The sequence below is a fragment of the Rattus norvegicus genome, chromosome 2 (genome assembly GCF_036323735.1).
Source record: "Rattus norvegicus strain BN/NHsdMcwi chromosome 2, GRCr8, whole genome shotgun sequence".
NCBI classification, from domain to species: Eukaryota; Metazoa; Chordata; class Mammalia; order Rodentia; family Muridae; genus Rattus; species Rattus norvegicus.
In genome coordinates this window covers 59,510,403-59,523,032 of record NC_086020.1, presented here as the reverse complement: position 1 = coordinate 59,523,032, position 12,630 = coordinate 59,510,403, and the positions used below count along the sequence as shown (strand labels likewise).

The following is a 12,630-nucleotide window of genomic DNA, read 5'->3' as shown; positions in this document are numbered from 1 at the left end:
GTGTATGCATGCACATGTATGTGCTACTATTTGTGTGGGCATGTAGAGAGCAGATATCAATATCAGGTATCTTCCTCCCCTTTTAAATTATTTATTCTATTTTTGAGGTTATATATAATCATATCATTTCCCTCTTTCCTCCTGCCTCTCATATACCCCCTCCTTGCTGTCTTTCAAATTCAGGGCTCCGTTTTCATGAGATGCCTGTTACAAACATATATGTATAGACATGTATATTTCTAAGCACATAAATACCTGCTCTGTCTGCATAATGTTGCTTGTCTGTATGCTTTAAGGGTTGACCATTGGTATTGGAGAACCAGTTAGTGTACTCTTCCCTGAGGAAGACTGTTTCTCCTGCGGTCAGCATGCCCGAGTCGCCTGTAGTTCTTTGTGTGGGGTTGAGTCCTCATGGGCTTCCCACCATAGTTTTCACATGGTTTTAGTCAGGCCATGCTCAGGCAGTCACATTGGTGAGATTCTGTGGGTGTAGCTTCTGACTTTCCTAGGAGACACAATCTCGCAGCAAACTTTCTGATCCTCTGACTCTGACAATTTTCCCACCCCCCTCTCATAAAATGATCCCTAGCCTTTGGTTTGAGAGTTTCTTGGTAGAAGTGTTCATTGGGACTGGGCTCCACAATTCTGCATTTTGATTGGTTGTAGGTACCCCAGGTCCATGCCTGGTGCCCACAGAGGTGAGAAAAAGTTGTGAGATCACCTGAAACTGGAGTTATGGATTGTTGTGGCCTGTGGTATGGATACTGGGAACCAAAGTCAGGTCCTTTGCAAGAGCAACAGATGTTCTTTACCACTGAGATATTTATCCAGTCGCCCCACCCCCCCACCCCGCTGTCTCTCTCTGTCTCACTGTCTCTCTGTCTCTCTGCTTTCTCTGTCTCTGTCTCTGTCTCTGTGTGTGTGTGTGCGTGCGCGTGCGCGTGCGCGCATGTGTCTCTGTCTCTATCTTTCAAGTAAGATTTGAATATGATTATAATTTGACAAGAAGATTTGATATGGTAAAACTAGGAGCCACTAGGGTTGAACAAAGGGTTTGGAAACACACATACACAGGGGGAGGGCAGAGAGAGAGGGGGGGGGGAAGAGAGAGAGGTAGGTTTCTGATAAGATTCCTTGGAAAATGTAGATTAGCTAGAAGGGAGAAAGACCTTTAAGCATATGCCACGAACTGTGTTAGAAATTTTCATTCTCGCTACCAAGAGGCTTCAACCAGACTCGGGAGTGAAGAGGCCCTTCCCCTCCCTTCTCTCTTTTTCTATCTTGCCTCACAAAGCCAGTCATTCTTCGGTATTGACTTTAGTTAGTGGCAAGATGCTGTAGTGTTTGCTTGTACCCTACACGATCCTCCTCATTGTAGATTATAATACCTGTGACTGATGGACTTAATCTTTAAGTACCGTTAAGGTACGGTGACTTTTATAAAAGTTTGTACACCTTTGGGACAAACAAAAGTGTTTTCCAAATGAATTCACAGGTATGATTGATATCCATAGATATGGAAGCTTGACTATGATGCATGTGTAGATTATAGGTCATTCTACTAAAACACCCCCAGAAAACTCCCTAGTAAAACTGAAATGTAAGCAACTACATGGTCTTTAAAGAAACCAAGCTAAGCGGGTAAGAGAAAAGGAAAGTTGAGTCTTCCAAAGCTGGTGTCAAGAGGGCCACATTGTCACCCTTAAATCCTCTGCTGGTGTAATTGCCAGAAACCAGATGGTTGTTAGTGAGACCAAGGATGTACCAGAATGTTAAGAACACGGACTGTATCTTGCATGCTTTCTGTGATGACAAGGGATGTCTGTTTTTCACTAACAATGGGTTCCCTCTGTTTATTTTGCTTCTGCAGATTATCTTTTCTGTGTTGGAATCCACACAGGAGCATAATAAAATACAAACCCAGAGAGAGGGGGGGAGAGAGAGAGAGAGAGAGAGAGAGAGAGAGAGAGAGAGAGAGAGAGAGAGACTATCCCAAACTTTTCTGAAATCTGAATGTTAGACATTGTTTCACACTGTCCGCCCGCCCGCTGTGGTTGGACAAGCCACACTCTGGTATGTTTATGGGCTTTGTTCTTCCACCCTGTGCTTTGCTTTTGGTGGCTCTGCACCAGTTGCGTCTCCAAGCACAAGGCACATGAGGGCAGAGAAGTGGCTCTGCTTTGAGCTTTGCAGTCAGCCTGGCCTTGCAACTTGCACCCAGCAAGACTGTGAAAAGGTTCCTTAGGATGCTTCTCCTTCCTAGTGCAGCAGGGAGAAATACATGGCACTGTGGTTTCTAAAGGAGGAAATTCCACGTTTTTCCTAAGTCTTTGAAAATTTTCTATTTCAACATTGCCTAAAAATAATATTGAAAAGGTTATTTCTGAGGGAAAAAAACTGTGTGTGTGTGTGTGTGTGTGTGTGTGTGTGTGCATCTTGAAACCCACAGGTGCAAACCTACCCTGCCTCGGTGGAGAACAGTGTGTGGTTGACATGAGAGAGGCAGAGGGACTGGCAGGAATTTAAAAGCACACTGTACTCACCCACATTAATTGTGCTATTGAGGCATAGATAGAACTGGTTCCATGGAATGCTTCTGGTCGAAATGATCTCCATTCCAAAGCTCTCAGGTCATTAATCAACCACCTCCTGTCTATCTGTTCTAATAAAATACAGAGGCTAGAGAATGCTATCTATTGTGAAATACGTTTTCATTTAATTACTCTATTAGAAATGTGTTTCTCCCTCTCTCTCTCTCTCTCTCTCTCTCTCTCTCTCTCTCTCTCTCTCTCCCTCCCTCCCTCCCTCCCTCCGTCCCTCCATTTTGAGTAAGAGTCAACATTCGATCATTTTCCTCTTGAAATACCCTCTGCGCCCTGCAAGTTCTCAGCAAACACTCACTTTTGACCAGTTTCCAATTTCAGCCACATACCATTCACAGTCCAACCTCTTAAGATAAATGAAATGAAATGAATTGCCTATTTTCTATGTACAAAGGGCAAAATTAGCTTCCATGAATGAATTTCCCTGGAACAAAGCATCCTGGATTCCTACAAACAAATGTTTTTACTTTTGACATGCCATCAAGATATACTCAGATTTAGATTGACTGTCCAATAAGGGAATATTTCCTTTGGCATCCAAAATCACTCCAAACACTGACCAAAAGGAAGAGGCAGGAGTATAAAGCATCCGTGAAAGGAAAATCTTCGTTGGAAAGTGGGTTCTGCCTCTCTACCCACTGTAAACTTAAGACAGAATCCGCTGTGGAGGTCATGTCTGTAATCCCAGGACATAGAGGAGAGAGGCAAAAGGATCAGAAGTTCAAGGCCAGCATGGAGGAAACCAAACCACCTTTAAAAACCAAGAAAGGAAAGAGAAAGAAAGAAAGAAAGGAAGGAAGGAAGGAAGGAAGGAAGGAAGGAAGAAAGAAAGAAAGAAAGAAAGAAAGAAAGAAAAAAGAAGGAAGGAAGGAAGGAAGGAAGGAAGGAAGGAAGGAAGGAAGGAAGGAAGGGAAGGAAGGAAGGAAGGAAGGAAGGAAGGAAGGAAGGAAGGAAGGAAGGAAGAGAAAAAAGTAACTTTTCCAACAATGGTGATTTTTATCTTCAGAAAAAGGGAGACATTTTCTTAGTAAGAATCCAGACTTCAGAGATCCGTTTCATGTTATAACTAGAGTTGGTTTTTGAGAAAAGGCATCAGTGCCACGATTGTCATCACCTACAGCCGTTTCTGACATCCCAGTTATCACAGTAACTCCCTGGCTTCCCTTTCATGCCAACAACGATTGGGAAAAGGCTTTGGAACCCTGTCATTTGAATCATCATTTGCCTGCAGCACTGAAGGCTTCACGTGACCGTTTAAATGTTTCATTTGGTGGAGGCACGGACTGGCATTAAGGTGACTTGTTTGATTTGTTTGGGTTCCCGTCTTTGAGGACAAAGCACATAGCGAGAGAGATGCAGGGACTAGTGTTTTGTTCTTCCAGATACTTTACATTGAGTTCCTTAAGTTTCACTGTCACTGGGGTATGGGGGGTGGGGCTTGGGCTCAGTGGTAGAGTAGTGCTTGCTTAGCATGCCCAGAGCCCTGGGTTCAATCCCCAGCATAGCATAAAATGGGCATAGTAGGATTATATACCTTGTGCTGTGTGGTGGAGACATTTAGGATTAAAAAGAGACATGAAAGGCAGGGCTCCAGCCTTGCTGCAATTTGTTAGCAGCTAAAAAGAAAGGTATTTCTGTCTTCTTCAAGAGTTTCTTCATTCCAACAGATTTGTTCTAAAACAACCTCCAGTGATGTTGAAAGGACAGGTTATAGTCCACTCTGAGAAAATGCCCTAAAGAAAATTCCGTATCAATATATCTCAAAGATGTGTCAGTCCCCAGGCACTGACAGGATAGGACAGGCCACCCTTCCTTTTCTCAGTTACTGGGATCAGTGCAATCACTGGTCCTGTTCTGTCTGTTGATATGGAAGAAGCAGGACAAACTATGCAAACTTAGGTCTTAAGGACTCTGAAAGTTACTCTAATATCCCCATAACACATTTCTTCTCAGCCCTTGGATGAGATCTGCCTCTCCAAGTAGAGCTCTCAGAGAGTAATGAGCTTCAGAATGTTCCTTCCCAAATCGTTTAAATGTACTTAGAAGTTTCAGGAGCATTGGTATTTATTAAAGAGGGCCTTACTGTGTAGCTCTAGCTGGTCTGAAACTTACTGTGTAGACCAGGCTGGCCTCAGATTCATTAATCTCTGCTTCCTGAGTGCCTGGGCATGAGCCACCATGCCCACATCAGTCTCTCCCCCCTCCCACTCTCTCTCTTTCTCTCTCTCCTGTGTGTATGCATGTTTTTTTTTAAAAAAGAACACAAACATGTAGAAGTCACCTATTTTAGATTTTGAAAAAAGAAGAGAACTATAGAAAAGTTTTTTAGAAGAAAAGGGAAAAGGAGAAGGAGGAAGAGCAGGAGAAGGAGGAAGAGGAGGAGGAGAAGGAGAAGGAGAAAAAGAAGAGGAGGAGGAGAGGAGGAGGGGGAAGAGGAGGAGGAGGAGGAGGAAGAGAAGGAGAAGGAGAAAAAAGAGGAGGAGGAGAGGAGGAGGAGAAGGAGAAAAAAAGAGGAGGAGGAGGAGGAGGGGAGGAGGGGAGGGGGAGGAGGAGGAGGAGGAAGAGAAGGAGAAGGAGAAAAAAGAGGAGGAGGAGAGGAGGAGGAGAAGGAGAAAAAAAGAGGAGGAGGAGGAGAGGAGGAGGAGGGGAGGAGGGGAGGGGGAGGAGGAGGAGGAGAAGAAGAAGAAGGAGAAGAAGAAGAAGAAGAAGAAGAAGAAGAAGAAGAAGAAGAAGAAGAAGAAGAAGAAGAAGAAGAAGAAGAAGAAGAAGAAGAAGACGCAGAAGCAGCAGCAGCAGCAGCTGGGATCAAAGGAAATACAGAAACTGTATGGATGGAAGTTGGTCCATCATTGGGTTACTCCTCCATTGGCCATGCTGGCTGAGACTACCTCCTTTGTTCGCTTCTGACTGTGGCCACCTCCTGCACCCTCGTCCAGGAAGCACCATATTGATCCTCATCTCCAATGGCCTTTCTTTCTGGTCTGCCTGATCTCCCAGCCCCTTTCCAGGGTCTGTCTCTTTTCCTGCTGACTTTTTGTCTGTTACATGAAGTCAGGATGATCTTTCCAAAGCTCAGCTCTGCACTTCCTCCATACATTGCTTTTGGAATGAAATCCAAACTTCCAAATGCCTTTGGTATGGATCCTGTCTGCATCTTTCTATCTCAGTCCCCTTATCCAGCTCCTCCCTGCGCTCCTGTCAATGTGCCTACCTGAACTCTTCCTAGATTCTTCACCTGACATCCCTCCTCACTCTCCCGTCTTACCTGGTAAGTCGCAGGCTCCAGGAACCCCCTCCCACTTTTGCATTGCAGTTAGGTGGTCCCACTGTCTTCCCTCTCCTAGCCAACTGTGACCTGAATGCAAAAACCGCTGTGTTCAATAATCCCACCCCTAAGGACTGGCAACTGTAGCTTTTTGAGATTCTTGACAGTCTTAAGTTATCTTGTAGCTGTGAATGTCTCCACTTTCACTTTCAAAAGCATTCTATACTGTGTAGCGGTTTGCAGAGGTGTTTTTGGGAGGAGGAGAAGGTATTAATGTTTCCAGGTCTGATACTGCTTCCTTGAGCACTCTTAGACCAGGAGAGAGAGAGGGAGGGAGGAGAGAGAGAGAGAGAGAGAGAGAGAGAGAGAGAGAGAGAGAGAGAGAGAGAGAGAGAGGAGCGCTTTAACTTAAGAGATTTTATGTCATACTGCCAATTTATGCAATTGAATTTCCTTCCTTCTACCCTCCCTTTTTCCCTCCCTCCCTCCCTCCCCGTTCCTCCTCCCTCCCTTCCTCCCTCTCTCCCTCCCAGTTCCTCCTCCCTTCTTCCCTCCCTCTCGTCCAACAGGCAGAGAGCTTTGTAGTGCTTTCCTGAAAAGATTCACTGACTCAATCTTTTAGCTAATATTGGTGGAATGTCTGCTTAAAGCCATGGCACGCAATCCGCCCTAGGATACATGAGTGTGTCGGCCTGCTGTGAAAACAGTAGGCTTGACATGGAAGTTTTCCGCTTGCCAGTGAGTTCGCCTCTCTGACAGGCATTTCTGGATGTGAAGAAAGATAGATTTTGGCATCGCAACTCCAACTAGAGTGGGCACGCACGCACATGAGTGTACACGCTTTCCCCATCACCACCACCACCATTTAGTCAACCTCAATACCTAGGACTGCATGTCCTCAAAGCTCAGGAGCTACATTTACACTACAGCATAGTAGCCAGCTCTCAGGAAGTTTCAAGGGGAGAAAGGTCATCTTTCCCTCTCCCAGAGCTGAGCACAATTGCTTAAAAATAGAACAACGTGTGATTAGTGAGCCCTTTTCATCCTGTGCACCAGTAGCAGGTATACAGTTACAGACACAAAGCACTAGATTCAAATCTTCTGTAGGCCTCCGGAGAATTCCCATAGTTCCCCAAGAGCAAGAACTGGGCCTGAATGTCCAGTGAAAAAGGAAGTAACCGGATCTAGCTACGTGTCGGTAACATCGCTGTACCATGCATGGCTTCTTCCCAAGTCACCGTAGAGTGGGAGAGCACAAGGAGGTTTTATCAGGGACTTAACGCACACTCCTTTTCCAGACCCCAGAATAAAGTTAATACCTCCAAACGTTGGCCTGAAGAAATTATTATGGTTGCTCTAAGCTCTGGGAAATGCTTTGGGTTAAATCGCAGAAAACTGCCTAAGTAGCGCCTGCTGGAGAGCAGGGGGGCAGCTTTGAAAAGCTGTGTGAGAACACAGGTTGAAATCTCATTGGCCTCTTAATTCATTTTCTAAGATGGCCTCCTCAAGTTTCCGCACAGCTCTTGATCCTGACTGACCATGCGTGCTCAGGAACGGTCTCCCCCAACAAGCCCTTTTGTAAATATGTTTGCAGTAAGGGAGCAGCTTCCCCCAGCAGCACACTCCTCTGTGGCTGCTTTGCATTGATCCATGCCCTTCCCCTAGGAGATGGCTCATACTAGAGGTGAACAAATGCTAGAGGTTGTAAGAGATGCTAGCCCCCCAAAATCAGGTTATTTCATGTCTTGTTTAACATTTCAATGGCCTTTACGATTTTCCTGTGCTCCCATGTTCCTGTGTTCAAAAAAAAAAAAAATTAACTGCTATTTCTCTTCACACCAGTTCTAACCTATTCATTGATTCTGACAAGACGATCACTAAATCCTTGACTCCTAGTCAAGTCTGTCTGTAAACACACGTGCACTGATCTGACTTGGCTCATTAAAGGGATTTAACACTCCTTCTCTTGAGATAAGCTTCCCCAGTGGACCACAGGAGTGCTGCCACAAAACTAACTTATACCTTATTAGCTTCAAGTCCCCTCCTCTGGGTCCCCTCTCTTCTCCAACCATATGCAGAAGCCTTTCTCAACCTCACATCCTGTGAGACAGATCTGGCAAGGCTGCTGCATTCACCTGAGTGATCAAGCTTTGAGAGCACACACTGTGTTGTTTCTGTTTATGGCCCCTAGAGCTAGCACGCAGTAAGCACTCAATCCATGCATCTCACATGAGCCAAGGGGGCTTAGTTAAGAATACGGAGAATGTTAATGCCTTCTTCTTCATCCACTTAACCTCAGAAGATGCAGCATCTGCTCTAGAGGGACTTTGAGGTCCCTCCTGGAGCTTCTGAGAAGCACAACCCACATTGTTCAGGTCCACAGAAAATGCAGTGTGGCTTGTCTGTGCCAATGAGAAAGTTCCTATGCCTCAAAACAACACCTACGGCTCATCTGACTGTCTGTGATCTGATTGCTCACTCATTAACACCCCATTGATCCTTCTTCCGCCTCCCAATTTAAAATACTTGGCCTTTATACTCCTTTAACCCACAGCATCCGAGAGACACTTTACAAAGTACTGCAACTTTCCATGGCGGTTGATGTGCCTCTTGGCGTCGTGACCCACAGCATTTCCTTGACTTCCCTGTCCAACCTTACATAGCTCTGGGCTCTCATCGAGCATGCGTAGTAAATAGTTGTGACAGCAACAATGTGTGCGCATTCATGCTTCCTTCCTTTCTATCCCGTACTGCGTTTGTGCTCCGAGTGTTGGGCAGTAGTCACTGCCTGGCTGAGGCCATCCATTCACTCGCTACCCAGCTCTTCTGGGCGCTGCTAACCTTGGCCTCCAACCCCTTCATCTCCTGCTAACCTTGGCCTCCAACCCCTTCATCTCCCTCATCTGCAAACAAGATGTTTACATCATCAAAGTTGAACTGGGGCCCAATGAGAGGTACAGAGAACGTGCGGGCCACCATGGCTTATTTTTGGTAATCCTTGATTGATTTTTAAGAAGATAAACGTAGGGGCTACCAGACTAGCTCTAGACTAGACTCAGCCATGACTGACTGTGGAAGCCATTTTCACACTTGGAGCTCTTTTGTGTGGTGGAAATCAGAGTAGCAGGGAGAGTAATGGAAAGACTCTCTGCCTTGGGAGACTTGGTGGAGACCTAGACTACGAGCCTCCTTACCTGAGTCTGGGCTAGTGTCAGCGAGAACAGTACTCTTAGATTCTGTTTTAGCACCATGAACATGAACTCCAAAACCCTTTTTGCCTTTCTTGGTGGAAAGTGTCAAGCATAAGGTCTTTGAGAGAACACCATTTCTTTAGCCGTTGCCTCAGGTCCTCCTGGCATTCCCCACGGGCCATTGCTGCCCAGTTTCAGAGATACCAACATGTGTGTTTCTCCAATGTTTTCAGTGGACATGCCCCTGAGTCCTGCTCATTCTGGCTTGTGGATGCTGCTTACGGGACATTAGAGAAAATGAAAGGGGGTGGGTGGAGGAGTTTGTCAAGAAAGCACATGACTTTGCAAGCTAGGGAGGGGATTTTCTTTGTTGTTGTTGTTAATGTAACTAATTTCACTTTAGTACCCTTAACAGCAGCCTTAAGCTGACTTGTGTTAGCAAAGGCCATGAAGCTTTCATTCAGTCCTGGCTGTCGCAGTAACAAATAGTGTCATTTTGTGTACCAGTGAGCCTTTTGGGGTCATTGGTACCTCTTACCAAACCAGGAGGGCCTCAGCTCTAGCTTAGCCCCAGTTTTAGATGGCTAATTTTGGCTTTCTGATGACAGACTTGGTTTCCAAGGGTGTTTGTGGATTCCCTGTGGGCTTATGTTCTCTGTAACTCAGTTCCCCTAGCTTTAAAATGAGCGTGAGATTAGGCATGTGACTCTAGGTACTGCTTGCTCCAACTTGTTCTCAGCTCTGAGGTCTACCCCCCAGCACAAGAAAATAAAAGAAAAGAAAGTAAAATAAAATAAAATATTTTTAAGCAAGTTAAAGGCCACACTGTGTTGTTTACTTAAAGTAGAACCAGCCTGGACATTGATCACTACTCTCAATAATTATGGGATATGTGGCTTGCAGCTGAAGATGCTAATGTTGAACCATTTGTGAATTGTCACTCAGACCACTCAAATCTCCAAGATCACTCAAATGTCCCTCTTGATCTGGTTTGTTTCCCGATGGGTGGGCGGCATTACAGTTCAATCTGGCCCAATTGCCAGCAGTTACTGAGTACAAATGGTGTACCAGCTACTAAACTCGAATACTTAGCATGACGGAAATTATTTCCTAAAGTTATATGCTCAGCCTTAACTTCTTCTCTTTTTCCCCTCACAAAACATCATGTAACAGCTTTTGTACTGTGAGAGTTGTTTCTGGCTTTTAAAGCATGCTCCTTTACCACAGTGACTTTTGGTTGTGAGATCCCTGATAAAGCATGTTTTGTCCATTCGGAAGCATGTAGAATCTTCCCTAATGCCTTTATCAGTAAGGCAGGGTTGGATGCAGACAGTGACGAGACCAGATGCAGTGGTTCAGCCGTGTATTCCCAGCAACTCAGGCGGTAGATGCAGAAAGACGGGTATGTTTAACGCTAGCCTAGGCTACATAATGAGTTCAGGACAGTCCGGGCTACATAGCAAGACCCTGAAACCTAACGAATAAGGAAAACCAGTATCAAAAAGCAGCGATCTATATTTTAACACAACTGGACATATATATCTCGAGCGTTTAAAGTTTCATGTTAACCTGGAACTATCCCATGTAAAAATGCTCTGGGTGTACTTTTCCTGAGGGGGGTGTGTGTGGGGGAACCATCCTATTCTTTATTTCATCAACAACTTGAAGACATGGAAAGCATTATGGAAAGCATTTACTGGTGTCTCAGATGGCATAGGCTCCCTCCCCCCCCCCAAAAAAAAAAGATGGCTTACACAGTAAATGCCTGCACTCACAATGAAATCTGCTTCAATAGGCTGCGGTCCTGGATGGAGACCAACAGGATGAAGTGCAGCAGGCAAGAGATGTACACTTCTACTTTTAGATTCAAAAGGTAGTTGTGCAATTACAGGATGGGAGCCACTGAGCTTGGCAGCGGCTCCGGGGACTAAAAGCTTAATACGAACCAACAGTAGGAAGTGATGGCTAAAAAGGATTGAATATAGCTGTGTGCTTCCTCAGTAGAAATATTAATAGTTCACTTTACTCTGCGGTGGCCACACTGAGTTGGGAGTAACACGCTGGATTCCAAGCGCGTTCAGTGGGGACCTTGACAAAGCAGAGTAGCTATTAAGAGGGTGTTGAATGCAGTCCAAGATACATTTATGGGGCTCCTGTTTCGGGCCGGCAGTGTGCTAACGAGTGCAGGCAGTAACGCTGGGAAGAGACGTTGCCTGTCTCTAACCTCAACGACTTGGAAATGTAAAGGGAGAGAGCAGGACAGGTAGGCACATGACTGTGAAACAAAGCAGACTAGGAAATCAAGGAGCACAAAGAATGTGCTGTGGGAATTTGGGGGCTGGGGTGGCTGTAGGATTTGTACAGGAAATGAGGAAGCCTTGGAAGCAAAGATGGAGAGACAGGAAAACCCAAGGCATCGCTGAGGAATACTGAGCAGTCTGGGTTGGCTGGAGGAGCAGGGTCCGCCTGAGTGGGAGAAATGACCTGTGAAAAGCTTAGGACAGAGTGTGAGGACACCAGCTGGGGGTGGGGAAGGCATTGCAGTCAACGGGGCCTTGGGAAGTAGTGACACACAATGACCCTTAGTCAAGAGGAAAGACGGCCACATTCGTCTGGCGGGCATGATTTACTACAGGTCCTTCCGGGAGCAAAAATATGTCTCAAAGGGTCTCAGATGTTCCTAAGCACTGGCTGGGCGTTGTTTTGTTTTTAATCAAAACTGCCCAGGTGAAGTACTATTTCAGAGCTGGTGAGTTGGTAGTCACCACAGACGGGCAAGCCCTTCGCCTGAGATGCTTCACGGCGAATTGATTCGTGAATAAGTGAGAGCTTTCTTCCAACGATGAACACCATCCCAGAAAGAGAAAGATGTCATTGACACAACTCTGCCACTTCAACTGATTTCATTATCGTAATGGGCCAGCCACAGCCCCGACTCATTCATTTAAACTCCATGTCTGCTTCTTGATTCTCTTTACCTTTCTTTGTGAGCCCCGAATTCCTTCTTAACAGTACCCCCAGTGCATTTCCGGCGACTACCTCAACATCCGCCTATTCCTACATTCTAAGCTAAGTTAATATTTGATACCAACCAGCCCCATACATCATCACCAATGACACTTCTATGTCTTTTCTCTGTACACACTTCTTGATACCCGGTCTATTGGTAATTAATAAATGTAGTTTATCGGGGCACATTTAAAGCTAGCCTGTGCTACACTGTGAGTTCAGGACAGATAGCATTACGTGGTGATCTTGGATCAATCCTTGGATCCCTGGTGCATCGGTAATAAATATAGTTTAATGTAAGAAACTGTCCAATTTCTTTTGGAAAGATTTTCAGAAATCCTAATCACCCCCTTTGAAAAGCCTTTGAAATAGGAAAGGAGTGGACAAACGGAATGCTACAGGACTCAAGCAGCCGCCACAAAACTAGCTCCCCTCTGTAGAAATATGAAGTTGTGAAAGTGTTGGCCACTGCTTGAAGAACATATCAGGAAATGTCAATCCATTGTTGCCCTTGTGCCTAGGGCAAAACCACAGCTTTTCCTGTTACAAGGGGGGAAACGAT

General features: G+C 45.4%; 1 protein-coding gene across 4 annotated transcripts in view; it reads left to right on the top strand.

The window, feature by feature from the left end:
* Slc1a3 (solute carrier family 1 member 3) overlaps positions 1-12,630 on the top strand; it is a 75,102-nt gene that overhangs the window by 34,776 nt on the left and 27,696 nt on the right. The gene's annotated exons all lie outside the window — the stretch shown is intronic.